General features: G+C 43.0%; 1 long non-coding RNA gene across 1 annotated transcript in view; it reads left to right on the top strand.

The window, feature by feature from the left end:
• The first annotated feature begins 8,215 nt into the window (after nucleotides 1-8,215).
• The window catches only part of LOC132649156 (uncharacterized), a 35,429-nt gene continuing 15,973 nt past the window's right edge, over nucleotides 8,216-27,671 (top strand). The window contains exons 1-2 of the long non-coding RNA XR_009587582.1: nucleotides 8,216-8,493; nucleotides 24,570-24,648. This is a non-coding gene — a long non-coding RNA (uncharacterized LOC132649156). The remainder of the gene's footprint in view (nucleotides 8,494-24,569; nucleotides 24,649-27,671) is intronic.

Below are 27,671 nucleotides of genomic sequence, written 5' to 3'. Positions count from 1 at the left end.
CAGCTATGTATGCTTGAAATCCCAGCTGGAGGAGCAGGGACAGACAGATTACTTGTGCTCACTGGTCGGCCAGCCTAGCCTACTTGATGAATCCTAGGCTCCTGAGATCCCCTGTGTCAAAAAGAAAAGAAGGTAGACAGTATCTGAGGAATGACCCCAGGGGCAGTCCTCCATCTTCCTCATGTATGTACACCTGTGCGCGCGCGCACACACACACACACACACACACACACACACACACACACACAGATGCACAGGCACTCAAATATTAATAGCACTTAATGATGAAAAAATATTTTATGCAAATATTTAGATTACGTTTTCCGTTTTCCCCTGTTACTCATGCTAATACGCTGAAATTGTACTATAGCTTTAAGTGGCCCACACAGACACCTACACCGGTGTTATTGGATGTGACGTTCAAGTTAGTATGGGTTATTTATTGACAGCACCTTCCAGAGAGCTGTCATGGCTTGGCTTTGCTGGGCACCAATAACCCACGTCACTGCTCTCTCTTATGATGCAGACTCATCTTTGTTGTTCATCATCCAGTCTCTTTCTTTTGTCATCGCCCATCTATGGATTCCCCTCGGGAATCCATGATCCCCCAATCGTAGCCACGGGAAAGGAGAATTAAGTGAATCCCAATGGCGCTGACAGTTCCTGCCTGTCGGTGACATGATCACTTCCGGTTCTCACTCTGTGTGTCTATGTGTGCAAGTATGTGTGTGTGAGCGCACGCGTGTTTATAGGGTGGCGGTCAGAGGTTGCCCTTGGGTATCTTCCTCACTGGTTCTCTACTTCAGTTTGTATTATTTTTTACATTCACCTTTATTTATTTATTTTTTATTATTTTGTGTGTATTGTGTGTCTGCCTGTATGTTTGCGGATTGGGTCTCTGCAGTGTCCTCAGAGGTCACAAGAGACCATCATGTCTCCTGGAACTGCAATTGTAGATTGTTGTGAGCTGCCATATAGGTGTTTGAAATGAAACCTGGCTCCTTTAGAAGAGCAGTCAGTGTTTTTGACCACTGAGCCGGGGCTCCAGGCCCTCTTGATTTTTCTTTGTGTCAGGGTCTTAAACTTTTCTTTTGGACTCACCAACCTAGCAAGCCTTTTTTTTTTAAATTCACTTTGTATCCCCCCTGTACCTCCCTCCCTCCTCCCCTCCCAATCCCACTCTCCCTCTTCCCCATCTGTGTTACTCTCCCAGTCCACTGAAAAGGGAGATCCTCCTCCCCTTCCCTCTGATCCTAGTCTATCAGGTCTCATCAGGAGTAGCTGCATTGTCTTCCTCTGTGGCCTGGTAAGGCTGCTCCCTCTTCAGGGCATGGTGATCAAAGAGCAGGCCAATTAGTTCATGTCAGAGACAGACCCTGTCCCCATTACTATGAAGGCGACTCGGATACTGAACTGCCATAGGCTACCTCTGTGCAGGGGTTCCACGCCAACTCCATGAGTGGTCCTTGGCTGGATTATCAGTTTCAGAAAAAAAAAAAGAAAAACCCTTTGTCCAGACTTTTAGGATCTGTCGCTGTCCTTGTGGAGCTCCTGTCCTTTCCAGGTCTTACTATCTCCCACTTCTTTCATAAGATTCCCTGCACTCTGCCCAAAGTTTGGCTATGAGTCTCAACATCTGCCTCAATACCCTGCAGGGTAGAGCCTTTCAGAGGCCCTCTGTGGTAGGTTCCTGTCCTGTTCCCTGTTTTCTCCCTCCTCCAATGTCCATCCTCTTTGCCTTTCTGAATGAGGATTGAGCATCTTAGCCAGAGTCCTCCTTCCTGATTAGCTTCCTTAGGTGTACAGATTTTAGTATATTTATCCTATATTATATGTCTAGTATCCACTTATGGGTGAGTATATACATGCTGTGTGTCTTTCTGCTTCTGGGATACCTCATTCAGAATGATCTTTTCCAGTTCCCACCATTTACCTGCAAATTTCATGATTTCCTTGTTTTTTTATCACTGAGTTATATTCCATTGTGTAGATGTACCACAATTTCTGTATCCATTCCTCAACTGAGGGACATCTAGGTTGTTTCCAGCTTCTGGCTATTACAAATATGCTACAAACATGGTTGAGCAGATGTCCTTGTTGTGTACTTGAGTGTCTTTTAGATATATGCCTACAAGTGGTATAGCTGGATCTTGAGGAAGTGCTATTCCTAATTGTCTGAGAAAGCACCAGATTGATTTCCAAAGGGTTGTATAAGTTTACATTCCCACCAGAAGTGGAGAAGGGTTCCCCTTTCTCCACATCCTCTCCAGCATGTGCTGTCACCTGAGTTATTCATCTTAGCTGTTCTGATGGATGTAAGGTGAAATCTCTGGGTCGTTTTGATTTGCATTTCTCTGATGACTAAGGACATTGAGCATTTTTTAAGTGTTTCTCTGCCATTCGATATTCCTCTATTGAGACTTATCTGTTTAACTCTGTACCCCATTTTTTAACTGGATTACTTGATTTGTTGCTGTTTAACTTCTTGAGTTCTTTATGTATACTGGATATTAGGCTTTTGTCAGATATAGGGTTGGTGAAGATTCTTTCCCAATCTGTAGGCAATTGCTTTGTTTTGATGACAGTGTCCTTTGCTTTACAGAAGCTTTTCAGTTTCATGAGGTCCCATTTATTGATTATTGCTCTTAGAGCCTGTGCTGTTGGTGTTCTGTTCAGGAAGTTGTCTCCTGTGCCAGTGAGTTCAAGGTTCTTCCCCAGTTTTTCTTCTAACTAATTTAATGTGTCTGGTTTTATGTTGAGGTCTTTGATCCACTTGGACTTTAGTTTTGTGCAGGGTCATAAGTATGGATCTATTTGAATTTTTCTACATGTAGACATCTAGTTAGACCAGTACCATTTGTGGAAGATGCTATCTGTTTTCCATTGTATGGTTTTGGCATCTTTGTCAAAGATCAGGTGTCCATAAGTGTGTGGGTTTATTTCTGGGTCTTCTACTCTATTCCATTGATCTACCATTCTGTACCATTCTACCATGCCAGTACCATGCAGTTTTTAGTATTGTTGCTCTATAGTACAACTTGAGATCAGGAATGGAGATACCTCCAGAAGATCTTTTAATGTAGAGGATTGTTTTAGTAATTCTAGGTTTCTTGTTATTCCATACAAAGTTGAGATTTTTTTCTTTCAAGGTCTCTAAAGAATTGTGTTGGTATTCTGATGGGAATTGCATTGGATCTGTAGATTGCTTTTGGTAAGATGGCCATTTTTATTATGTTAATTCTGCCAAGCCATGAGCACGGGAGATCTTTCCATCTTCTAATATCTTCTTCTAATTCTTTCTTCAGAGACTTGAAATTTTTTTCATATAAGTCTTTGACTTCCTTGGTTAGGGTTACTCTGAGGTACCTTATGTCATTTGTGGCTATTGTGAAGGGTGTTGTTTCCCTAATTTCTTTCTCAGCCGCCCTTTTGTCTTTTGTTTACAGGAGGGTTACTGATTTTTTTTTTTTTTTGAGTTAATTTTGTATCCGGCCACTTTGCTGAAGGTATTTATCAGCTGTAGGAGTTCCCTGGTAGAATTTTTGGGGTCAGTCATTTATACTATCATATCATCCACAAATAGTGATACTTTGACTTCTTCCTTTCCAATTTGTATCCCCTTGTTCTCCTTCAATTGTCTTATTGCTCTAGCAAAGACTTCCAGAACTATGTTGAAGAGATATGGAGTGAGTGGGCAGCCTTACCTCTTCCCTGATTTCAGGGGGATTGCTTTAAGTTTCTCTCTGTTCCTTTGGCAGGAAGATGTTTTTTCCAGAAGGAAGCCTTCTCAGCTTTTTGGGTATAGTCCCTGGATGGCTGGTGTTTTTCAGGAGTTGCCACAGCTCACCTCAGGCGTACAGACCTGAGTGGTAACTGTTTGATGTTGGCTATAGGCTTGCTGTATGTTGCCTTTACTATGTTTAGGTATGTGCCTTGTATCCCTGATCTCTCCAAGACTTTAAACATGAATGGGTGTTGGACTTTGTCAAATGCTTTTTTGGCATCTAAGGAGATGATCATGTGTATTTTTTTTCTTTCAGTTTGTTAATATGGTGGATCACATTGATGGATTTCTGTATATTGAATCAGCCCTGAATACCTGGGATGAAGCCTACTTGGTCATAGTGGATGATGTCTTTGATATGTTCTTGTATTCTGTTTGCAAGTATTTTTACATCAATGTTCGTAAGGGAGATTGGCCTGAAATTCTCTTTCTTTGTTGGGTCTTTGTGAGGTTTAGGTACCAAGGTGACTGTGGCTTCATAGAATGAGTTTGGTAGTGTTCCTCCAGTTTCTACTTTGTGAAATAGTTTGAAGAGAATTGGAGTTAGCTCTTCTTTGAACGTCTGGTAGAATTCTGCACTGAAACCATCTGGTCCTGGGCTTTTTTTGGATGGGAGACTTTTGATGACAGCTTCTATTTCCTTAGGGGATATAGGACTAGTTAATTAATTTACCTGGTCTTGATTCAGCTTTGGTAAGTGGAATCGATCAAGAAAATTGTACATTTCATTTAGATTTTCAAATTTTGTGTCATATAGACTTTTGAAGTAAGTCCTAATGATTGTTTGGATTTCCTCAGAGTCTGTAGTTATGTCCCCCTTTTGATTTCTGATTTTGTTGATTTGGATGGTGTCTCTCTGCCTTTTAGTTAGTTTGGCTAAGGGTTTGTCTATCTTGTTGATTTTCTCAAAGAACCAGCTCTTGGTTTCATTGATTCTTTGAATTGTTTTATTTGATTCTAATTTATTGATTTCAGCGATCGTGTTTCCCAGGTGAGAATAAACTCCATGGTGTGGGAATCAGTTGGGTCCACTCTCAGGTCACCCAGCCAGAACCTGGAAGAGATCCTGGGTCGCACAGGCACTCAGTCACCAGACCAGAGCCACACGCCTGTGTGTCCTGATCACCTTCCCAGGCTGAACGGTGGGCACAAAAACATCAGAGAGAGGGAGTCCCATCCCGAGAAAAACCCACAGGGAAGGAAAGAAATGGGACTGACCTCAGGTCACCCAGTCTATCCCTGGAAAAGGTCCCGCAGACTGGCAGGTGCACAGCTACCAGCCCAGAGACCTGCTGCGCACCTGGCTCTCTGTCACAGACAGAACTCTGTGCCCCAAGGCAGCAGAAACTGCGTTGTTGTTTTAGGGTCTAGAGTTCAGTCTCTTGGTTGCTGTACCGACATTGCTGTCCTGCTCCTCAGACTCAGTGTCCTCCTCGCGACGCTATCTTGGATCTCCCCCTAGCAAGTCTTAAAGATCATCATGTCTAGGTTCCTCCAGCATTGGGATTACTAGCATATTCCTGAATTTTTGGTTTGAAAATGTGTGCATGCTGGGCTTGAACTCAGATCCTTAGACTTGCATGGCAAGCTGTTTACTGGCAAAGCCATCTCACTAGGCCCAACACTCACACTTTTCGTTATATATTTATCATACAGACAAATGGGTTTTATTGTGACCTTTTTGTGCATTTATATATTCATTGACTACACTCATTTCTCGTTTTTCAGTTCTATTTATTAGCAAATTATATGGCAATATCCACATTCATGTTTGCCAGCTGCAAGAAGAGCAAAGGTTTTGAAATTATTTGGTTGGTGTTTTCTGGGACTTCTTGTTTGCATTAGTTATTGCTGCTAGTGTACAAAGGGTCACAGTCTCAAAGATTTTATTCCCTCAAAATTGTCTTTCATAGGACTTGTAAATCCTCATCAGAGCGCAGCGACACCAGTTCTTGTGTGATATTTGGTTTCTGTTATGAACCTAGGGACTGAAGTCATTCAGCTGTGTAAGAATTTTACCAGCCATTGTATTATTACAGAAAACCACATTTAATGGTCTGTTTTGTTGGGGCATCTATTGGCTGACATACTGACTTATGAAGACAAGAATTTCTCCAGGAATCATCTAGTGTTTCAGCCTCAGATTAGGGCCGCTATGACATCCACTCTCATAGAACAACAACCAGATTAACCTTTTCATCAGGAAAAAGTCATTATTCTCTTCCTTTAGAGGACACCAACTGTGCCATTGTAAGTATTCAGAGGAGCAGAGCTGGGCCCCTTAAGGCTGAGCTAATTGGACAAGGGATCACACATAGCTTACATGGCACAGCCATGCTGATCACCACAGCTTGTGGAAGATGAAGAGTTAGTTAGGAGAAATGGAAATGTGCAGACAGCAGCACATTTCCTCATCTCTTTGGCGTTCCTGACCAAGCTACTGGCCTCATCTGTTTGGGCTTTTTATGGAATGTATTTCCTTACATGTGGGTCAGAAATGATGTGACTAGAGAAGAGTAACTCATCAGCCTCAACAACCAGCACAGGCACACTGTGGATATTTTGTGAAGCTATGGAATGAATAAAAAGACTGGGCCGGCACGCAGAATGGCTTTAATCAACAAAGCAAACAAAGACAGAATCAGAAAAACAAAACATAGGACGAATGCTAATGCACCTATGGAAATGGCACACTACTATTGAGAGCATAAACTGGTGTCACCCCAATAAAAAAAGGCTCCTCAACAAACTAGAAATAGAACTAGACTGCTTTGCTGATGGCTGAGCGTGTAAAAGCACTTGCCACTGACGAACTGATGGTGATTTTCAGAATTCACACTATGGAAGGAGAGAGATGACTTCTGAAGTTATCCTCTGACCTTCATACATGCTCTTGTGTATGCCCATTCTCTCCCCCCCCAATAAATCAGTCAACCAATGCAATACAAAATTAAACTAGAAATATTATATGACCCAGCTATGCACTCTAGGGACTATATCTAAAAGATTATGTCATTACACCATAGAGAGTTGTACATCCTTGTTTACTGTCGCACTATTCGCAGTAGCTAACATAAAAAACAGCTTAGATATTCAGTAACAGATACATGGATGGAAAAAACGGACTGTACACATTAGAAAACTAGTAAAATCATAAGACTTGAAGGGAAATTATGGAATTGGATATCATGAGGTAAAACAAAATAAGCGAGAACCAGAAAGGCTAACATATCTTCTCTCATATGTGGAATCTTGATTTACATATAATTTATGTATATATGTACACTATGTAGAGCATAAAAGTACAAAGGGGACTGTGAGAAGAGAAGGTCTAAGTGAGTTGGTGGGGGACAACAGAGGGAAATGGAATTGAATGTATTATGTGACATGAAAGAAGAAGAATGGACTCTCTCTGGGAGGAAAAGGAGAGTGTGTAGGGGAGGGAAATGCATGAATAAGAAAAAAAAAAAAAGAAAAAAAAAAGAGAGTTGCAGAAGCTTGGCTTCTGATGTGGTAGGGCAGAGAAGGCAGTTTTATGTTGTCAGGGCACCAGGTCACAGTCTACCTCCAGAATGCCTTTTTGGGATAGGATTTCCATTATGACTTGTTGGGATGGGATATTCATCATCTCTCTGCTGTATTTGATGAAGAAGAACCAGAGTGGCAGGAGCAGGTATCAGGACTACCCCTCCTATGAGACACCTCCTCCCCCCGCCGAAGACCTGAGCATCTTAAGCTGAGGGAAGACATCTCTTTCCCCACCATATTGCCGGTGAAGATGAAGACGTACCCTTACCACATGCTCAGGTCTGATTCGTGTTTGATAAACACAAGTTGTTGCTGCTAACCCTTTAATAACTCAGTGTTGGGTCACTGTTGCATGATTTAAAATTGGTGAGCAGGCCAGACGCCTTATATTTGGGGAGCACACTTTTTTTTCCTTTAATAATTTTAGCTCTGAGCTTTTGGCAGTCCTTGCAATTCCTCACATTTATTTTTGCCCTTGTTCTCAGCGCACAGATGTTGTCATTGCTGAGGTAAATCCCCCCATCTAGAAAACTGAGCCAAAATTATGGGATTTCTTTTCACTTTTTAAACCTTGTTTCAGAATTGTTTATTATTTTAACATCTCTTGCTAAGATACTAAGGGTTCAGGAGGGAAATAGACATTTTTAAATCAAGTCAGCTTTAAAGTAGGTCAGTCTTGGTGCTACTGTAATTGTATTTGACATTTTGCCTTAAACAAAGTCACACATTGCTAACAACTTAAATAAACCTTACTCTTCAGAGACCAGATTGAAAAATGGACTTGCCCCATTGTGTGGGTGAGGATTGCTCTGCAAGCGCAGCTTGTAATAGAAAGAGGATGGGAAGGAGCTTATAAAAACAGAACACGGATCATTATAGCTGGCCAAATGGTTTTCCCTCTGCTCAAGTGTGAGACGGTGACAGGGTCCCTGCAGACTGGCTTCAGCCAGATTATCTTTCTCACCCCTTTCCTGGATTCGTTTTCCTCCATCAATTAACTACCCACCAATGAATTGTCCCCAAGACTCTTTTTCAACAAAGAGTCTCTGATGTATTACAGATACCTTAGATATGTGCAATCGCCTCTGTCTGGAAAGACAAGCAAAAACCCCTCGGATCAAGCACGAAGAACTGCTGTGCACTGTGCCCTTCTGGCTGAGCCAGTGTATGCTGCTTTGCACGTGAGTTAGATGGACATTCTTCTCCTGGGTTTTCACCTCCTCAGGTCACACACTTGTACATATTCAGAACTTTATTCTTTTGAGAATATTATCCATTAAGAAGTTCACCCAGAATGGTGCACTGTGAGCACTGGCATTGCTTACACTAAAGTGTTTGCCTTTACTTTTTTTTCTGTGTGTTTTACTTTTTTTTCCCCATTGATTTTCTCTTCCTAGATTTACCTTTAAAATGTGTTTTCATGTCACTTGTCTTTCCCGTTCATTTCACCCATGTTGACATCCTCATTTTTCTATGAATTCTCAAGCTTATTAGTGTCTGATTTCATTACTTAGCGGCAACTAGCAACTGTTTATAGTGCCAAGAATTGTAATTTTTCTAGTTTGTTTTGATATGGGAGACTTAAGTTCAATTGATCCAGTTATGTAGTGGCCTCTTCCAACCTGGATATGCTGCTGGGTTGGAGATTCTTTTAGTCCAGTGTTAACTATTATTTTACGAATACATTCTGTTGCTGACATTTGTGTTAGTTATTGTTCCCATTGTTGTGACCAAGTACCCGACAAGAAGCAACTTAAAAGAAGAAGGGCTTACTTTGTCTCACAGTTTGGATAACACGGTCCCTTACTGTGAGGAAGTTGAGCTGTTTGGCATCATTGCATTCAGTTAGGAAGCAGAGAGAAATGAAGGGTGTTGCCAAATTAATTTACTCATTTAGATGGGGGCCCAGCCCCTGGTATAGTGCTGCCCGTGTTTATGGTAAGCTTTCTTGCTTCTGTCTGTAGTGTTTCTCACTGACATGCCCACAGGCATGCCTCCTAGGTTTTTTTTTTTCCACCTGACATCCAATACCAAACATCAGACCACTGTCTTTTTGCTTATGCTATTGTTCCTTTTAACTCCTCTTGGAAGTCATTTTCTTGTGTGGCTTGCCGAGAACACTGAGGGTGTTCTAGAGGTCTCTGTACCTCCCGGGAATTTTTCCCATAGCCGAGTCCTTTCTCTGTCTTTAGCCTCTGACAAACACATGCTGTTCTGGTTTAAGACTTATCTGTACTCTTACTCATCCTGGAGCAAAGCGAGATGTGGAAGTAATTAGTATTCCTCAGTAATGATATGGACAGGTCAAGTCAGGGGTCAGCTCCCATTGCGTGGACGGTGGCCTTGTCTTTCTGTTGTCCCCTCTACCTGGACTCCTCTTTTCCAAGTTGACCCCTCATTGTCGTCTCTCATCTTGATTCTGTCCCTTGAGCCAGTCCTAGAACTTTACATCAAAAAGTGCATGCACTAAACACTTTTCTTATCGTTTGAGAAAGCACCTGCCACCAGAATCTTAAAGGAAGGAGGATTTACCTTGGCTCATGGCTTTGGAGGGTACATCATCTTAGGGAAGGCCTCCCAGAGCATCTCTGTGCCAGCAAGGGCCTGTGGCAGAGTCTCTCCTGTGGTAGCTGGAATAGGAAACAGAGGAAACATAACAGGAAGTTGCTAAGATCAATATACACCTGTGATTCTGCCTCTAATGATACTTCCCCCAGCTAGGCCACACCCCCTGAACTTGCTGCAGCCTCTCAAAGCAGCAGAACCAGCTGAGGTTGTGTGTTCTAGAACACGAGCTCACGAAGGACATTTCATTCAAACAACAACGCTGTATTTTTAAGTAAAGTACTGATACTCGTGGGCTTTTTTTGTTGTCTTTGCATATGATGCTGTGTGACTTAGGAAATGCCAGTTCCCACAGTGTGTTGTAAAAAAAAAAGCTAACACCTGGATTTCACACACTTCGAAACTTTGACAGGCACAGTTTTGCCCTGTATGACATAAAGGTTGTTGGTAATGACGGTGGTGTTCGTGCTGCTGCTGCTGCTTTGACACTGGCGATGGTCTTCTAACGTTGTTTGTGGTTATATTGTGTCTGGGGTAGCTCTGTTTGTCATAGTGATGTTGGTGATTGTGTCTCAGTAGCCTGGTGTTGGGGATGATGCCTCTGCTGGTGCTTTAATGTTATTGGTAAGGATGTTTGAGGTGGTACTGTCATCATATCTGTGGTAATGATTATGATAGTGATAATTTTGGTAATGTTTCTGGCTTCATTGGTGATGGTGGGTTGTGTTGGTGATGACGGTGGTGAGGTAAAGTGATAGTTTGGCTCTTGGTAACAATGACTGTAGGACATCTTTGATGATATTGGTGACAGGATTGCTGCTGTTGTTGGTCACGATTGTTTTGTGTTGGGAATCATGGGGTACTTGACCTTTTGGCCCCAACCATTTGACAGAGCAGGACCCAGTAAATTTGGTCATCTGTGTGTATAGGTATGTATACGTGTATATGAGACAAATGTTCCAGAATCTACATACAGATTTACTTTAGGAAAAAGGGGGCAATATTTATTAGTTTTGAAGTCATCTTACTTCAAAAAGCAGCTATTATCACTTAGGACTTTGAAGCTTATGTCAGTCTATCTGCCCTTCATTGTCCTTTGTCAACCACAAACTATAGATTTGCATTTAGTTTTTATTGAAACCCTTTAGTGATTTCCACTATGGCTGGACATCTTACTCCCACCAGCAGTATGTAAGGGTTTCCTTTTCTTTCACTGTCACTTGCACTTATAAATATATGGACCATTTGAAGTCCATACATTGTTATAATCTTTAAATTTGTGTAGAAAAAAAACAAAGCTAAATAAAAATAATAAATGGATAGATCCTAAAATTGTTGACAGAATATAAGACATGGAAAGTGAAAAATCAGAGGTAGATGTGGTCAAACTGTGTGTCCTTCTTTCTCCTTCATCCAGAAATAGCAGTAGTTAATATCAAATTTTCTCCTTCTAGTTTGACTTTTTTTTTATTTCCTTATAGATTAAGATGTTAACCATTTATTTGTTTTTTATAATTTTATTTTTTTCTTATCAGTTACATTTTATTAACTCTGTATCCCAGCTGTATCCCACTCCCACATTCCCTCCCACTCCCACCCTCCCTCCCTTATCTCCACCCTGCCCCTTTCCAAGTCCACTGATGGGGGGGACCTCCTCCCCATTCATCTGATCCTGTTTTATCAGGTATCTTTGGGACTGGCTGCAAAGTCCTCCTCTGTGGCCTAACAGGACTGCTTCTCCCTTTAGTTTGACTTTTTGATTAATCATTTTACTATTTTTTTTTGTTTGTTTAGAAGAGAAAACAAACCTGGTTCTATGTTTTTTGTTTGTTTGTTTGTTTTTGTTTTTTTCCCCTGTAGATTCAGGGATCTCCTCTGAGCAGACCTCGATCTCAGGTGTATCTGACATCTGAAAGGAAGTGGGGATCAGCCAGTTCTCCAAGGCCCTCCCCAGGTACGCTCAGGACTCTGCTTCTGCGATGACTAACTAAGACGTCATTCATCCATGACAATGTACCTGACTCATGTTATGTGTGCAGGTGGACTCACTCTGTCCCTTCCAATTAAGTTTGGTTCACTCTTCTTTTCATTGGACCAAAAGAATGCATTCTTTGATGGGTCTATAAATACCTTTAATTTCTGAAGGTTTATATGGAAAAATAATACAGACCTGGGAAAAACACAATAACTTAGAAGAATTATTAACACACTTTGGCTTGATTTGCAAGTTCTTAAACGACCTTGCTCATGTGAACACAAAATTTACTTTCCTAATTATCCCAGGTGCAGTGTTTGGCATTTTCAATGTCCTGACTAGGTCTGGAATTTAAGCAGAATATAGTAATCTAAAATTTGCTCTGACAAGTCACCAGGGGGACAGATGGAAAGTGTTTTTATCACAGGGGTGGGAGTTGCTGGAACTGCTCCAGAGGCAGATGTGGATTATTATTTTTTTTTTAAAACATCACATGGAGCTTTTGTATGGAAAATTTCAGACATATGCAAAAGTAGGCAGAATTATAAATACTCCCCCCACTCACTTGGCAGGCAGGCTTCTAAGCTATCAAATCATGCCTGATATGCTCAATCCATTCTTTACTTTCTAACTCTCTCCCCAGCAGGGTGGCTTAAAAGCAGATTCCAAAAAAATCTTCCCCTTTTGTCAAGAAGGCATCTGCAAAGTGTCCAAAGAAATTATATGTGTGACTTCTATCGTATTACCTGAGAGCGAGGATTCAGATTCCCTTAGCCGATGCTCTGTCTGGTCCTCTTTTTACATGTCAGATGGAATCATCTAATCACAACGAGTTCCTCCATGGGAAGGTAAAACAAGCCTAGCTTAAAGCTCTGTTCAGGGGGCTAGAAAGGTGGTTTAGTAGTTAAGAAAGTCTTCTTTTCTTCCAGAGGAACCAAGTTCATTTCTCAACACCCACCAGGTGGCTCAAGACTGTCTTCATTACCAGCTCTAGAGGACCCGATGCCTTCTTCTGGCCTCCGTAGGCAGGTCCACTCATGTGCACATACCCCTACACACACACACACACACACACACACACACACACACACGGAATTAAAAAGTAACAAAAGTAAAAGAATTTAAGTTATATTTGGCTAGGATTCATGGCAATAAGCCAGTTGAATTGCTTATATGTAAATGGAAACATATCCTGAAATTTACATCTCTGTTTCTTTCTTTTTTTTTTTTTTTGTTGTTTGTTTGTTTGTTTTGGTTTGTTTGTTTGTTTTCTAGATGAAGTTTCTCTGTGTAGCCCCGACTGTCCAGGACTCATTCTGGCCTCAAACTCAGATCCACCTGCCTCTGCCTCCCGAGTGCTGGATTAACGGCGTGCTCCCCCACACCAGAATCCTATCTAATAGGGGAAAGATAATTTCAGCCAGTTCTTATACAGCTTGGTGTCTTCTGTTTGTTTGCAGGACTGTATTCACTTCCAGAGTGAATCAGCTCTGTGAGGGGCTTACCCCATGCTCTGTTTACCTTATTTCCCCTCTACTCCCGTGAGCTTCTTTTGTCCCTTTTTTCTTGTGCTTGACAGAACAGTGTCCCTCTTTTATTTGCTAGGGAAACATGTTTTCCATCCTCTATTTCCTGCTCCAGTTTCTAGTGATGGATGTTGAGATAATGCACCCTCATCCTGGTTCTGTCCTCACCTAGTGCACAGAGGGAGAGTGTGAACTGTTAGCCACCGTCCTGGATACCTTCATTTGAGGCTGAGCAGGTTTGAGTTGAGAGAGCTTGTGTCTTCTTGAGTATTACCTGGCTTTCGTTCTGCTCTACTATTCTCACGCTCATCACCAATAGTGGAAAATAGAACCAATCTCCCATCTCAAGACCCCTCAACATTTAAGCATTCCTTTCCTTCTGTTCACTCCCTTTCTTCATCTTCTTTCATTTAGGAAAACAGATTGAGTCTGGCAGTAAGGGGAAAAAAACCACTGGTTCTCACAGATAAAAATATCCTCCCAAGTAGATTTTATTTTCACTTTATTTATTTATTTATTTTAGCCAGAACCTCAGCTTTTAAAACTGAAAAACTAGGAATGTGGTTCTGTTTTCCCTCTCTGGGATGCTGCTGTGTCATTCATTTTCTGACCAATTAGAGAAAAATCTACGACTGTCTGAACAGGGGAAGAGGTGTGTAAGAGAGAAATCATGCAGGACAGAGACTGGGGCTATATAAAAATGTACACAAACTGATTTTCTGGGCCCCAAGAGTTTCAAATTTAAGCATATAAAACATACAAAATAAATTTAATATAATGAATGCATTAAACATTCTTCCTACTCTCTGCATTAAATATTTCATACATACATACACCCTAAATACAACAGCACATACGACAGATAAGGCAAAATAATATTCTGTAAATAAAACTGTGCACACATACTGTTTGAAACGTCATACCTATGTTATGAGGTAGGTACTTTGATATCTCTGTTTGATCTGTTAGAGAGATAGAGGCTTGGGTGGACAAGGTAAGTAGTTTGTCTATATGACAATGAACAAATGCTAAAGGCAAGAAATCATCCCAGGTTAGGTTTTAGAGTTACTCTGAGTGTGGGACCTAGGTAGCACCTATAAAGCCCATCTGAGATCCAGTGGTATTTGGTAGTTGAGAGAGGAAGAGAATCTAGGAGCGGGGCTTAAAGGAAGCAGGTGTGCAGAGTAGAAGCAATGATGTTAGTATCAAACTGGAAACAGCATCAATACCCGCATATTGAACCATTGGAACTGCAACCCTGCCTGAGTTTCAGTTTCAGCTTCCCTCTCTTTGACTGGGGATAAGTGAGCACTTGTAGATCAAGACTGTCATTAGGCAGGTGCTATTCCAGGGTGAATGTCTGGTAACTACTCTGCAAAAGCTGGGTGCTGGTATCAGTTCCTGAACTCCTTGTGGGAGGTCTTCCATCTAAAACAGCATACACAACTGACACAATGCCAGTGACATATCTGAAAAGCGAAGTGCTCTTGACCCTCTGGATCCACAAAACACTAGTGCCAGAGGCTCCAAGGTCACCAGTATCTGAGAAGGCAAAAGTCCTTTATGTAAACTGGTGGAAGATTTGCATATAACCACACATCCTCCCGCATACTCTAAATCACCTTTGAGTTATTTATAGCATCTCATACAATGTAAATGCTATGTAAATAGCTGCTGAGCTCCGTGTTCAGGGAATAATGGGAGTAAGTGTCCGCCCATGCTCAGTGAACTTGCAATTTGCACCCGCTGTTTTGAATCCAAGTTTATGGGAATCCATAGGTGTAGTGTCTACAGATACAAAGGATTACTTGTGAGAGGGAAGCCTCATGTTACGCCGTCTTAAAAGAACACATGTCCTAATACATGTTATAGAAGCAAAAAAAAAAGTAAAAAAGAAAGGAAGGAGGAAAGCAAGCAAGCAAGCAAGAAAGAAAGCGAGAAAGCAACGCATGAAAAAAATGATGGAGACTTTTTTTTTCTGGTTGTCAAAATTGCAGTACCTTTGCTTTTCTTAGCTGTTTTCATTTTCCCCACTTCATTCTGTTGAACAGATATTTTATAACCTGAACACACTGTGATATATTTTCCCAGGAAAACAAAAAATGTGAACATACGTTAAGCACAAGAAAACCCTGTTGTGTTGAACTTTACTTTGTTATGATTTGAGATGTTGCTTTTTGCCACTTTGTATGTGTATGGTGTAATTGTATGTTTGTGTGCAGGGGAATGCATGTGTGTGCAAAGACTAGTGGCAGCTGTCATGGTCAGCTACTAGTTTATCTACTAGTTTCAATAAACCTACAGCTATATGTAGGCAGCCAGGAAGCAACAGCCTTCTTCTTGTGTCTGCATCTCGTAGCACTGGGGTCACAGGCCAGGGTTTTTTTTTTTTTTTCCTTTGCATGGGTGCTGGGGATTTGAATTTGGGTCCTCATGTTTTTACAGCAAGTGTTTTCTTACCTGCTGCTGAACCCTCCCTTAACCCAACACTGTATTTTATACAAATAAATTGTAAGCTAGTAGCAACCTTGATTTGAGCACTAAGTAACTTTTATCAGTGTCGTTTCCCCAATCATGTTTCTGTCACATTTTAATAACTTCACACATATTTTAAAACTTTCCTCTTACTGTTTTTGTCATACTTAGTTATATGATTTCATGTTATAGTATACCCAAAGCTTTGTCATCTGTGATTGTTGATGCTGCTATTGTAATTGTTTTGGGGGCACAATAAATGTACCTGTGGTGATTTGAATGAGAATAGCCCCCATAGGCTCATATATTTGTAAACTTAGTCCCCAGTTGATGGAAATGTTTGGAAGGATTAAGAGGTGTGGCCTTTTTGGAGTAGGTGTGTCCTTGTTGGAGGACCTGTGTCATGGGAGAGGGGGGCAGGCTTTGAGGTTTCAAAAGCCCAGGCCAGACCCAGTGTCTCTCTTTGCCTGCTGGCTGAGGATTAGGATGCAAAGCCCTCAGCTATTTTTATAGGATCGTGTCTGCCTTTGTGCCACCATGCTCCTTGTCATGATGATAATGGGCTATGCCTCTGAAATCATAAACAAGTCCCCAATTAAATGCTTTTCTTTATAAGAGATGCCTTGGTCATGGTATCTCTTCACAGTAATAAAAACCCTAACTAAGACAGTGCTCACATCAGATGGTGAAAGTAATCAGTACAGGCCATATTTATTGTGTCTATTCTACTTGACTTTCTTCCATCCCGGCTCCTTTCCTTGGGAACCCCTATTTCCTGAAATACTGAAATTGGGCCAATTTATACCCCATGCAATGAATACTGAATGTTCAAATGACAAGAAGAATCATACATCACTCACTTGAAATCAAAATCTGGAGATGACTAAGCTCAATGAGTAAATCATGCTGATGCAGAGACAGGCTGAAAGCTAGTCTTCTGGCACCAACCAGCTAAGCTGAGAGTGCCAGGGAGAACGTCCCGCATGAATTGAGAAAGCAGAACTGCCTTCCATTGATACGGAGAGGATTTTAGTGGTTTGTGGAGATCAAGCCAGCCACAACAGTTTCTTCAGACAAAGCCTAACAGATCAAGTTCTCTTCAATTCCACGAAAGCTGCTAGTTGAGGAAGCTGTGGGATAAACATTTGTGGCTTGGTCAGGAATACGGCTCAGGAGGAGAGAGCCTGCCTCCCGTGCAGGCTATCACAGCTATTCCAAAGAACTAGATGGTTGATTTGTTTAGAGGACAGCATTTTACACACACGTACTGACTATATTCTCACTATGGTGTTTGGGAATCTATAACAGAATCAGGGCACAGGAGCTTGTACTGATATTAGAGATACTCTCCCTCAAACTGTTACACCACATGAAGGGAAACTGAGGCCCAGAAAGGTCGAGTCACATGTGCCCACCAGGAGAAGAATGACTTTGGTCCTGGTTTGGTGACACCTCCAGTTCCCAGCCCCTGCATGCTGAAGGAAGAGCAAATAAGCATTCATGATTTTCCTCTTTGCTAAAGAATAAGTGCTCAGGTTATAAGTCTTTGGTTTTCTAAAGGTTATGCTGACAAGTGTCTTTTTTTTCAACATTTTAATTTGCATATATGAGTTTTCATATGAATCACAATCCACAGCCAGCTTTCTGAAGGCAGCAGTTTCCTGTCAACGATACTTGAATGCATTTAAGGAACTGCTTTTCCTTCTCTCAATAGAAAGGCAGTGCATGAAACGTCTTGTGGGCTTTTGCTGCTCAGAAAGCAGCAATGACAATTTTGCTTAAAGGCACAGACAAGGTTGACTCTTGCCCACAGTTTACAAAGCTTTGCCAGCAAGGACTTCAGTAACCATCATGATAAACCAATCTTGCCTCTTAGAGTTCATGGCAAAATCATCCTGAAACTGCTTGTGACTCTTTAGGAAGGCCATTCATATTTCCTCAAGTAAACATTTGTTGTGTGTGTAATAAAGCAGCAAGTTTCTCTCAGGGGGGTCCAGAGAATGGAAGGTGTAAGACATTACTGTCTTGATTATGGAGATTCTGGAACCTTTCAGGGTGCTGATCACAGCTAGCATGGACTCTTCTCTCAGGTCCTACTCTAGGCTGGGGACACACTATAGAAGCATTTGAGGACTTTGCTAAGACTGGCCCTCTTTAGTCAGGATACATTAACCCCTTTACTTATCTGTCCTAGGAGGCTTCAGGGATACTGTAAGTGAGGGCTCCGTGAGTGAATGGAGCGGGATGTACACAGAGATCCATGCGGGCAGCTAATCAGATGCACCCGCCTGTCTTCTAAGGTCTGAGAACAGGACTCAGGAATGGAGGCACACAACTGGTGTTCCTGTTAATATACTCCTGTGTTAGCTGGGTGCGGTGGTACACGCCTGTAATCCCAGCACTCAGAGGCAGAGGCAGATAGATCTCTGTGGGTTTGAGGCCAGCCTGGTCTACAAAGTGAGTTCAAGACAGCCAAGGCTACACAGAGAAACGCTGTCTCGCAAAACCAAGAACCAAACCAGGCCAAAACCAAAACCAAAACTGTGCTCTTGTGTTTACTGTCACAGTGAAAATGTAACTTTGAGGTTTTCCTTTTTTATTTTAGGATTTTTGCAGATGGGACATCCCTTTATGATCAAATAGGACTCGTTAGGAGACCCTCATTCATGATGTGATGTACAATATAGGGACCAATTCCTCTTTTTTGGTAAATTATGTACTCAGCCAAGAACTGTGTTTAGCAGATCTAGTGCCTCATAGGAAAATTAGGCCCATAGGGGAAGTAAACTCAGTGAAATGAAATCAGACAGAAAATAACCCCAAAATTCCCTAAGAAAACTACATTTTCCAGAAATACATACTATTTTTATTAGTTAGTTTGCTCATTGCTATGACAAAACCAAACCAAACCTGATGAACACAACTTTAAGAAGGTCTATTTTGGCTCACTGTTTGTAGAAAAAAGTCCATCATGGGACGTCATGGTGTCAAGAGGCTGAGGTAGTTGGTCAGAGATGAATGCTGAATGCTGAATGCTCTCCAGTCAGAGAGATGAATGCTGCCCTCAGCCCGCTTTCTCCATTTTATTCTGCTCGTTCCCTGTCCTACAGAATGCTTTTCTCTGTGAATAAATTGTCTGTTTCAACTTTTAGTTGACTCACTCTAGAAACTCCTGCAGATGTGTTCAGTCTTGTCTCCTACGTGATTCTAGAGACGACAGAATCTCATTCTACGTCTCAGGCTGGCCTTGAACGCATGCTCCTCCTATATTGGTCTGGAGCCCTTGGATTTGAGGCATGTGCCACAAGGGTCAGGTTTTCACAAAAGCATTTTGTTGGAGGAATTCCAGTGAACTGAGGTGAACTCTTCTGGTTTCCCCATCAAGTCTGCTGCTATCATGTGAATACGGACTTAGATGATAAGCAATTCTAAAATCCACTCTTCTTGTGGTTAAAGATGTGGCTTCAGAGGGGCTCTGTGGACACAGAGGGAGGTAGAGTCAAGGTCCACACACTGTCACCTAAGTGGGATGGCAGTGTTGTAAAATCACATCAGGGCTGGAGAGATGGCTCAGTTGGAAACCTGTCTGCTTTGAACAAATGACAATCTCAGTTTAGCTTCCTAAGATTCACATAAATATCATATGGTCACACAGTCCTGGTCACATGAATCTCTAATGTAGCACTGAGGGAAGATAGAGAGAGAGAGAAGCAGATCCCAGGAGTTCATTGGCTGGCTAATCTAGCCAACAGGTGAGCTGGTTTCAGTGCAAAACCCTGTCTTTAAGAGATAAGGTGGAGAGGAATCATGGAAGATATTGGCTACCAAGCTCCGGCTTCACACAGATGTGCACATATGTGTACACACTCCTGCACACACTTTTATACATAGACACACACTGAGCATGCATGTACACAGACACAAAATGGCACATCAGTGGCAGAATTGTCACATTTTGAAAGAATACGTACATATATTTGGAAGTAGGTTAAATGTGAATTTTCTACAAATAGCAAATACATTTTCCAGTGTATTTTCAGAAGCCCACCGAAGCATTATTCATCCTGATCTGAAATTCAAACTTAACTGGGCATCGAGGCAATGCCAGTCAACAACTGCTTTACATAAGCAAAAAGTTAACAGTATCCAGAGAGCACTGAGGAAAAAACAAACAAACAAATAAATAAAAAACCTAGGGACAAAACTCTACATAGAATAAAAAAAAGAACTAAGATGGCATCTTTGCAAGAGTCAGGTCACTCGAGCCATCTACTCTCAGAAGTCTTTTTGTGTGTGCTCCTCTCCTCTTCAGCTAGTTGCCCTCAGCCTGTGGCTCTGCTGGCTAGAGAGTGTAAATGTGACTGGAATCAGAAAGGGTGGACCATAAGAACTAGAAGACAGGGTCTAGGATTCCAGAGTTCCTGCAGAGAGGTGGAAGAAATATCACATAGCAATGATGGTCTGCCCTTCATGGCTGATCAGGCTCAAGGGCAGTGATGGCCTGCCTGAGTCATGGGGTGATGTATTCATTCAGTGAATAGTTGCTGAGGTCCAGGCACTGTGCAACTTGCCTTGCGGTGGAGACAGATGTTGGTTAGGGAGTCATAACCAAGTGTGCGGTGTCTGACTCTAGGAAATTTATGGGACGCTGAGTAGATGGGTACAGTCGAAGGTGGCTGGTGAGGGATGTTGCATCAGACAGACAACTGGTGGGTGAAGACAGCAAAGAGCAAGATGTTGGATCCGGCTATAGAAAAAAAAGTCGTTATCATTATTTGACAGGAAGGTCTGGTGCTGTGTTGAGTCATATTGGAGACTTGTGGCACAAAAGAAAAAAAAGGGAGGGGGAGGGAAGATTAGTAATAGTGGTGACTTAAAAGTTTTGATATTTTACTTGTCATAGTTTTGCATGAATTCTGATTATTTTAGAACATTGAGAAAAAAAAAAACCCAAAAACCTAAAATGCTGTTTTTTTTTTTTTTTTTTTTTCTGATTGAAATCTTAACCTGGTGCATCATTTTTCTTCTGGGTTCTTCATGTTGCTTTTCAGTTCTGTGTGTTCCCTCAGGAACTGCCTCCCCTCCTCCATTCCTAGGAGCAGTGGTAAGCTATGGGTTTGAAGCTGGATCCAGAAGTTTCATTTGGATGTGGCTAGGGAAACAGCACACAGAAGGTCAGCACAGCAATGATCACTTGTTCTTTCATTTGATCAAAATTTTTTTTCCCAGAGCTGGTCCATGGTAGTGATCAGCCCAAATATGGCCTGGGGACCCCATAAGGATATCCTGTCCTTGTGCTAGGCGCTGTCACTTTCCTTTCCAGAGGCAGTGTTTCTGGTCTACCCTAGCCTCCTCAGCCACTTCCCCAAATCAGGTTAATCTTCTCCCGGCTCCATTCTTCCCTCCCTTCCAATTCAGCCTTTATTAATTGAGACAAGGAGAACAACACAGCTCTTTACAAATATCAGGTTGACTATGGGCAGGGATGGCACACCTGTAATGCCAACACTCAAGACGGAAGCACCGGAGGATCAGAAACTCAAGGTTACTCTCAGACAAGTAAAGAGTTTGAGGCCAGCCTGGATTATACAAGATCCTGTCTTCAAATGCCAGGAATCTTGGTGTGTGGGGAGCGATAGCTCATCTGGGGCTACAGAGATGCCTCACTAAGCAGAGTGCTGGCTGTGCTTGTATGTGGACCCGAGTTCAATTCCCACCTCTAACATGAAGGAAAACTGACAGGGAGGTGTGTACTTGAAATGCCCTAAAGTAAGAGTGTGGAGACAGTTGGGTCTCTGAGGTTCACGGGTAGGTAGCCTAAATTAACCAGGGAGTCCCAGGTTTTGTGAAGTGGTCATGTCTCAGACCTCAGGATGGATGGCTCCTGAAGAACACTGAAGATTGCCCTCCAGCCTCCATGTACAAGGACACCCAACTCTGCTCCGCATCAAATGACAAAAGCCAAACAAAACACCGGCACCAGCACCAGCACCAGCACCATCGCACCCCTCCTCCCACCAGCCCCGGCACCACCCACCACTACCACCACCACCAAAACCAAATTGATCTGCTACTTCTCATGGCTAGAATGCTGGTCTCCCAGTCTCATGAGGTCATGATGCCCCTGTCATTTGGCTTCTGATGAGCTCTACTTGGCTTGTAGTCACATCATCCCTGCTGAGGTCAAAGGTTGCTGGTTGGAATTAGAGCTGAAGCAGGACAAGCTTCCTGAGTTCTGCAGAGGCCCTGGGTGCTAGGACCAGTGCTGTGTTCTTACATTACTGAATCCCAGAAGGGTCTGTGGCGTGTACATGGGACCTTAACTCCTATGTGACATTACAGTGAAGAGAGACATTTAGGCCCTAGGTCCAGAACCTGCCTCCCTGCTGAAGCAGAGAAGCCAGAGAGGAAAATGCAGAGGAGAGTGCAGTGCGGAGTTCATTGGATTATCCCAGAAGGACTTGGGCTTGTTCCAAGCTGAGCATTTGAAAGGGGGACAGAAGGAAGGCTCTCTCCCTCTTGAGACTGGGAACACATGTTCTCTGATTCAAAGGGCAGAGCCGCAGCCCATGGCTCATGAGTTATTCATGAGCCGTCCCACTTCTAGGTTTGAGGGACGGTTATTTATAGCACATAATCCTTCTTACAATATGACACTACCCAGGCTGCAGGCTGAATTACATTTTAAGGCAAGTGTCCCGGACTGGATGGAGATCCTGTTGGTAATACAGAACATACATAATGCGGGCTTGAAAAGGAGTATGTAAAACTCGTATTTTACCATGCGTCTTTACAATAGAATAAGCTTTCGACAGCCAGTCCCAGTGGTGACTATGGCTAAGAACGGAAAGGCACGACATCTATTTATATCTATTTTAAAACAGCAGGAAAGGGGGGGAAACCCCTCAAGCCTTTTTCCTCCCACTGTGCAGTGGCTGCAGGATGCATATTGTTGCCCAAGGCTCCGATTTCCTGGCAGTCTTCTGTTTTGATTGTCTACATGTTTCGCAGCCCAGGTGTGCAGTGGACAGCCTGTACACAGCAGAGGACAAATGAGACACATTAAGTGTAGGCAGGTCAGGTCCCTTTCCGAGATACACAGCCTCCCGGCTTCCATGTAAATCCACATTGCATGCAGATGCAAAGGGCTTCTCCCTGGTGACTTTTCAGAAGAGATAAAAGGAAGAACACTATTGGCAAGGAGCGATAGGTAGGTGGGTATTCCTAGGCAAAGGGTAAAAGATGAGATCCAATGAGGCCGGTCTCACTTCAAAAACAAACCCTGGAGGCAAGGTGCTGAAAAGTGTATTCTTGGGGATAGAAAAAGTAGATGAATTGGTAGAACACGCCCAGCATGCAATCCACTTGGTGATACATGCCCACAGTGCCAGCACATACAAGACTGAGACAGGAGGATCAGAAGGCCAATGTTATTCTCGGCTACATTCCAAGTTCAAGGCTAGCCTGTGCTATGTAAGACCTAGTATATAAAAAAAAAATGTACACAAACCCTCCTGTGCAATTCTGTTCTAACCTTGAAGAAGAACTTCCCTGCCCTGAAGACAGTCTCTCATCAGGCAAGAAGGGGATATCGTAGTTTCACGGTGGAGAAATCGCCCTCTGCGTAATTATTATCATATACTTAAAAAGATTTATTTATCTTTATTCGATGTGTTGGTGTTTTGCCTCCGTGTATGTCTGTGCACCAAGTGCATGCCGTACGTGTGGGTGCCAGGAGAGGGCGTGGTTGCCCTGGAACTGGAGTTGTGAGTCACCCAGTGGGTGCTAGGAATTGAACCCAGGTCCTCTGGAGGAGTAAACAGCCAGTGCCCGCATCCATTTTGACCGTTTCTCCAGCCTCATGGTTGTCAGTTTAGTGAGAGATTAAAGAGAAGAGGATCAATCTAAACAACATTTATTTGAATTAGAACAGGTCAGAGAGGCCTGCCTGTTCCTGTTCACCGACTGAAAACAGGCGAAAAACCAAAACGGATGAAGCTTAACCGTCTTCCTCACGGTGGTGGTGGTGGTGGTGGTGGTGGTGGGGCAGGAAGAGTGTGTTAGGGGAGGAGAGTGGGACCCAAGAATTTGCGAAAGCCCGGGGCTAACTTTGCGTGGCTTTGGGGGTGATGTCAACTCCAGCCTTCTGTGAGTGAGCCTCCTAACCTTGCTTTGGACAAAGCATCTTCACACCCAGCCCTTCGCTGGGCACCGGGAGTAAGATGTGGGCAAGGGTCAGGATGAACACTATATGGTTTGGTCCCCTCTGGTACTTCTTTTTGTCTCAAGAGCTCTCCTTCTCTCTCTCTCTTTCATTTTTTGTTAGATGGAGGAAAAACGAAAGATTGGTCTATAATCCTCATCTTTGGGAGTGGGGGTACTGAGAACATAAACATTGTTTCTTTAGAGTGAGAATTTCTTATCAGAAAATTAAAAAAAAATCCCTTGTTTCAGAATTATGAAGAAGAGCTATCCGGCATGGTCTGTGTTTCCTGGGAAGCTTCTTGTTTCCAGGACATGGAGAAAGGGTGGAAGTACCCCGCTGCTCAGCTCGTAACGCAAGGGTGCAGGCAGAGGATCCCGACGGGATCAGCGAGATTCAATTAGTCATAACCACGTTACAGTTGGCGTGATTAAAAAGTTAGCACGCAAGGAAAGGGAATTTAATGTAAAACCTCCTTTTATCTTTCATTTATTTATTTATTTTCATGCACAGGGCTCTGGGCTCCTTCTCCCGAACGGTCTGAACACCTGGAATCCCCGATCCAACGGGGTACAGGAAGGAAGATGAGAAGGTAAGGATTATTCCACGAGGCTAGCCTGGGGTACGTGAGACATCGGCTCAAAGCAAAGCCGACTGTGTCTTGGTTACCGTGAAAAATCATAAAACTCCCCGGGGATAGGAAGTTCATTTCGCCTCATGACCCGTGGAGCTTATCACATACCTTTCAAGGGTATAGAGAAATTTTGGAACGGGCTTTTTGAGGTCACGTGCTCCGAGGAATCTCAAATACTCAAGGATTTATTTTGCTTTCTTATCTGCATATTTTCAGGAAGACGCTAACACGCCGCAATGAAGCATTTGCTAATGCTCGAGATGCTGGTAGCCAACCCCCCATGCCGGCATGCAACCAGGTAGTGCACCTGGAGCGATGTGCCACTAGGTGGCGCTCTCTTCCTCGGAATGGGAGCCACCCAGGCCTCCCCTGCCATGCCACTAAAATGAACTAGAGCAAACATTGTGTTGATTTCAAGGAAAGCATCCTTCTAATAATAATGAGATGGTAATTAGTAGGGGAAATGGCATAAAATTATTTCAGCATTTAAGAAAACCATGATTCTAAGCTACAGAAGAAAACGTCTTTTTGAAAGTTCATTCAGCGAACGTGTAAGAACTTCCGAGTTTGTATCACAGCTTGATTGGTGGCCATGCTTAATGAGGATCTTAAGCTCCCCCACCCCCCGCCGTGACCAGACTCCAGGGATACTCTCCCGGGGCGGTTTAGCTGAGCTTTCTAAAGGCTCCATAAGGTTTCTAAAGGCTCTCGCTTGGTCTAGCATAAGCACCCCTTTCCCTCCTCAGGTAGGCTGCAGAACATACGGTGATTAGCAAGCTCCTAGCCTGTGTGGACAGACCCTGGACACACCCCAGGCACCTCTCAGGCAACTGACCTCAATTTTACTGATCAGGCTGAAAGCATACTTGCAACTTTTCCAAAGCCAAGTTCAAAGTCAGAGTGGATTTCAGAATGCACGTCGGTGTGTCTCTGGGATCCCTGCTGTTTGCATTATGCTTCCTGCTTTCTGTGTTTGACCTTCAGTGGGCAACTATTAAGGGAGACAGAAAGGAACAGAAGGGCAGAAACAAAGGAGATCATTTCTTTAAAAATCCCAAAAAGAAAAGACCAGACCGACGCGTTCCTTTTTATTTAGCTCCATTGCAAAGGTGAGCCTTAGGTTTTGTAACGAGGCTATTTTTTGAACCAATCAAAATAATATGAAAATGAGCTCGCGGCAAGTGGTAGTGTAGCCAGAGAGAAAGTGGAGGCTTCTTCCATAGTTATGCAATGAGCCAAGGAGTGAAAATAGATGGGTCTGGGCTTCCCTTGGCTGCTAATTCTTTGCTCTGCCTCTAACACATTCCTTTCATGCCTGCACCTCTTATACCATTATGTGGCTTAATCCACGTGCAGAAATAATGATCCATCTCAGCCTAGACACAAGGGTCAACCAGATTTGAGCTGATTTCCAAACCTAACCCCAGGTTTGGAAAATGACTACTGCATGTGGCAGATGCAATTTACTGAGAGCTTCCCTGTATGAAGCATGGTGAGTAGCCGTGGTGCTATTTCCACCCTGGGGTAGCCACGGTAACTCTGCACAGTATGTGAGGAATTTCCCCCATATCTTTACTCTGTAATGCGTCATTTTCTAGAAGGCCCCGTGTCGCCAGGAGCCACAGCTCAGCATTCGTCACGGAGGTCTTATTTGTTGGTTAGTGGAGCCCTAAATTGGTGGTGCACTGTTGTGAGTTTCCTTTGGAATACCCTCGTTACCATGGCAATCATATCATGCCATGGTTGGTTGTGCTGGGCGTTTTCTAGAAGCCATCCGGTCTCCGTAAACTCCCCATTCATGTTGGAGACACTAAATGCATTTCTACATGCTGACTAAAATCAGGCGTATTAGCACTCCAGTGCTGCGAATGCATCCAACTCCGTTATTATGTCAATTTACCACATATTCAACAAGCAGTCACATAGACAATTAGTGAACTGGAAATGGGTAATTCACAGATATTGTACAAATCTGTCCTTTTATATTCTAGGCACTAATGAGAGCTTTAAACACTGCAGAGTAAGCCACTGACCTCAAGCCTCTGCACACGAGGCTTGGCATGTTGGCATACCTGTGAACACATACGTGTCTAGATTGCTTGTGACTGCGCATGCACCCATGTCAGTGTGCATGTGCAGAGATGCTATGTGCATGTGTATTGTATGTATCTGAGTGCATATGTGTGGTGTGGATCTGTGAATCCGCATTGTATATGTGTGTGTGGTGCACACTCTGGAGCGATGAAGAAAGAAGAGATAGGTAACGTGGAGAGGAAGGGAAGGGGAGAACGGATCAGGAGATGGAGGGGCTGGGGCGTACCACAGCGCCTCTGAGAGAAGAAACCTTGATGTGGGCATGTGTGAGCAACGTCCTTTATTTCCCTTGTTACAGTCCAACACATGCCCTGAATCTCATTTTTGAACCCAAAGCTCCAGGCACTTCCTGGCTGACTGCCCATCAGTTTCAGTCTCTACTGAGCCGAAAGAGCTCCTGGGAGGGAACTCTGCATCCTGAATGGATTGGGCAAAGCTGGTTTTGACAATGAGTCTCAACTTAGAGTCTTGCTGGGAAAACTCCCCGCAGGTGACCTTCTCCTCTTGGGCTCTCCCCAGGGATGTTTCAGGGATGGAAGGACGATTTCTTCTGAGGCATCCAGCAGGTGGCAGTGTGACTGACAGTTATCTCCTGGGAGGCTGCAGTAAATACTGTCTCCTATAGATGCTGAACAAAGTGAGCTTCCCCCTCTTCATTAATGTTCAACATCAGTGAACGATAAAGCGAAGACTGAGCTCTGCGATAGCAAACACTCACCAGATAGCATTCTCTAGCAGTTCTGTAATGCATATTTATAATTATTATATGGGATACGTGTTCAAAGCATGAATTGGCCAGCCCTGTGACTTCCTAGGCTTCCCCAGGCCCCAGTGCCATTAAATGAATCAACACAAGTGCAATTGGTCATCTCTATGGTCTCAAGAAG

Source organism: Meriones unguiculatus, chromosome 19 (genome assembly GCF_030254825.1).
Source record: "Meriones unguiculatus strain TT.TT164.6M chromosome 19, Bangor_MerUng_6.1, whole genome shotgun sequence".
In the NCBI taxonomy this organism is placed as follows: domain Eukaryota; kingdom Metazoa; phylum Chordata; class Mammalia; order Rodentia; family Muridae; genus Meriones; species Meriones unguiculatus.
This window is presented reverse-complemented; position numbering and strand designations above follow the sequence as displayed.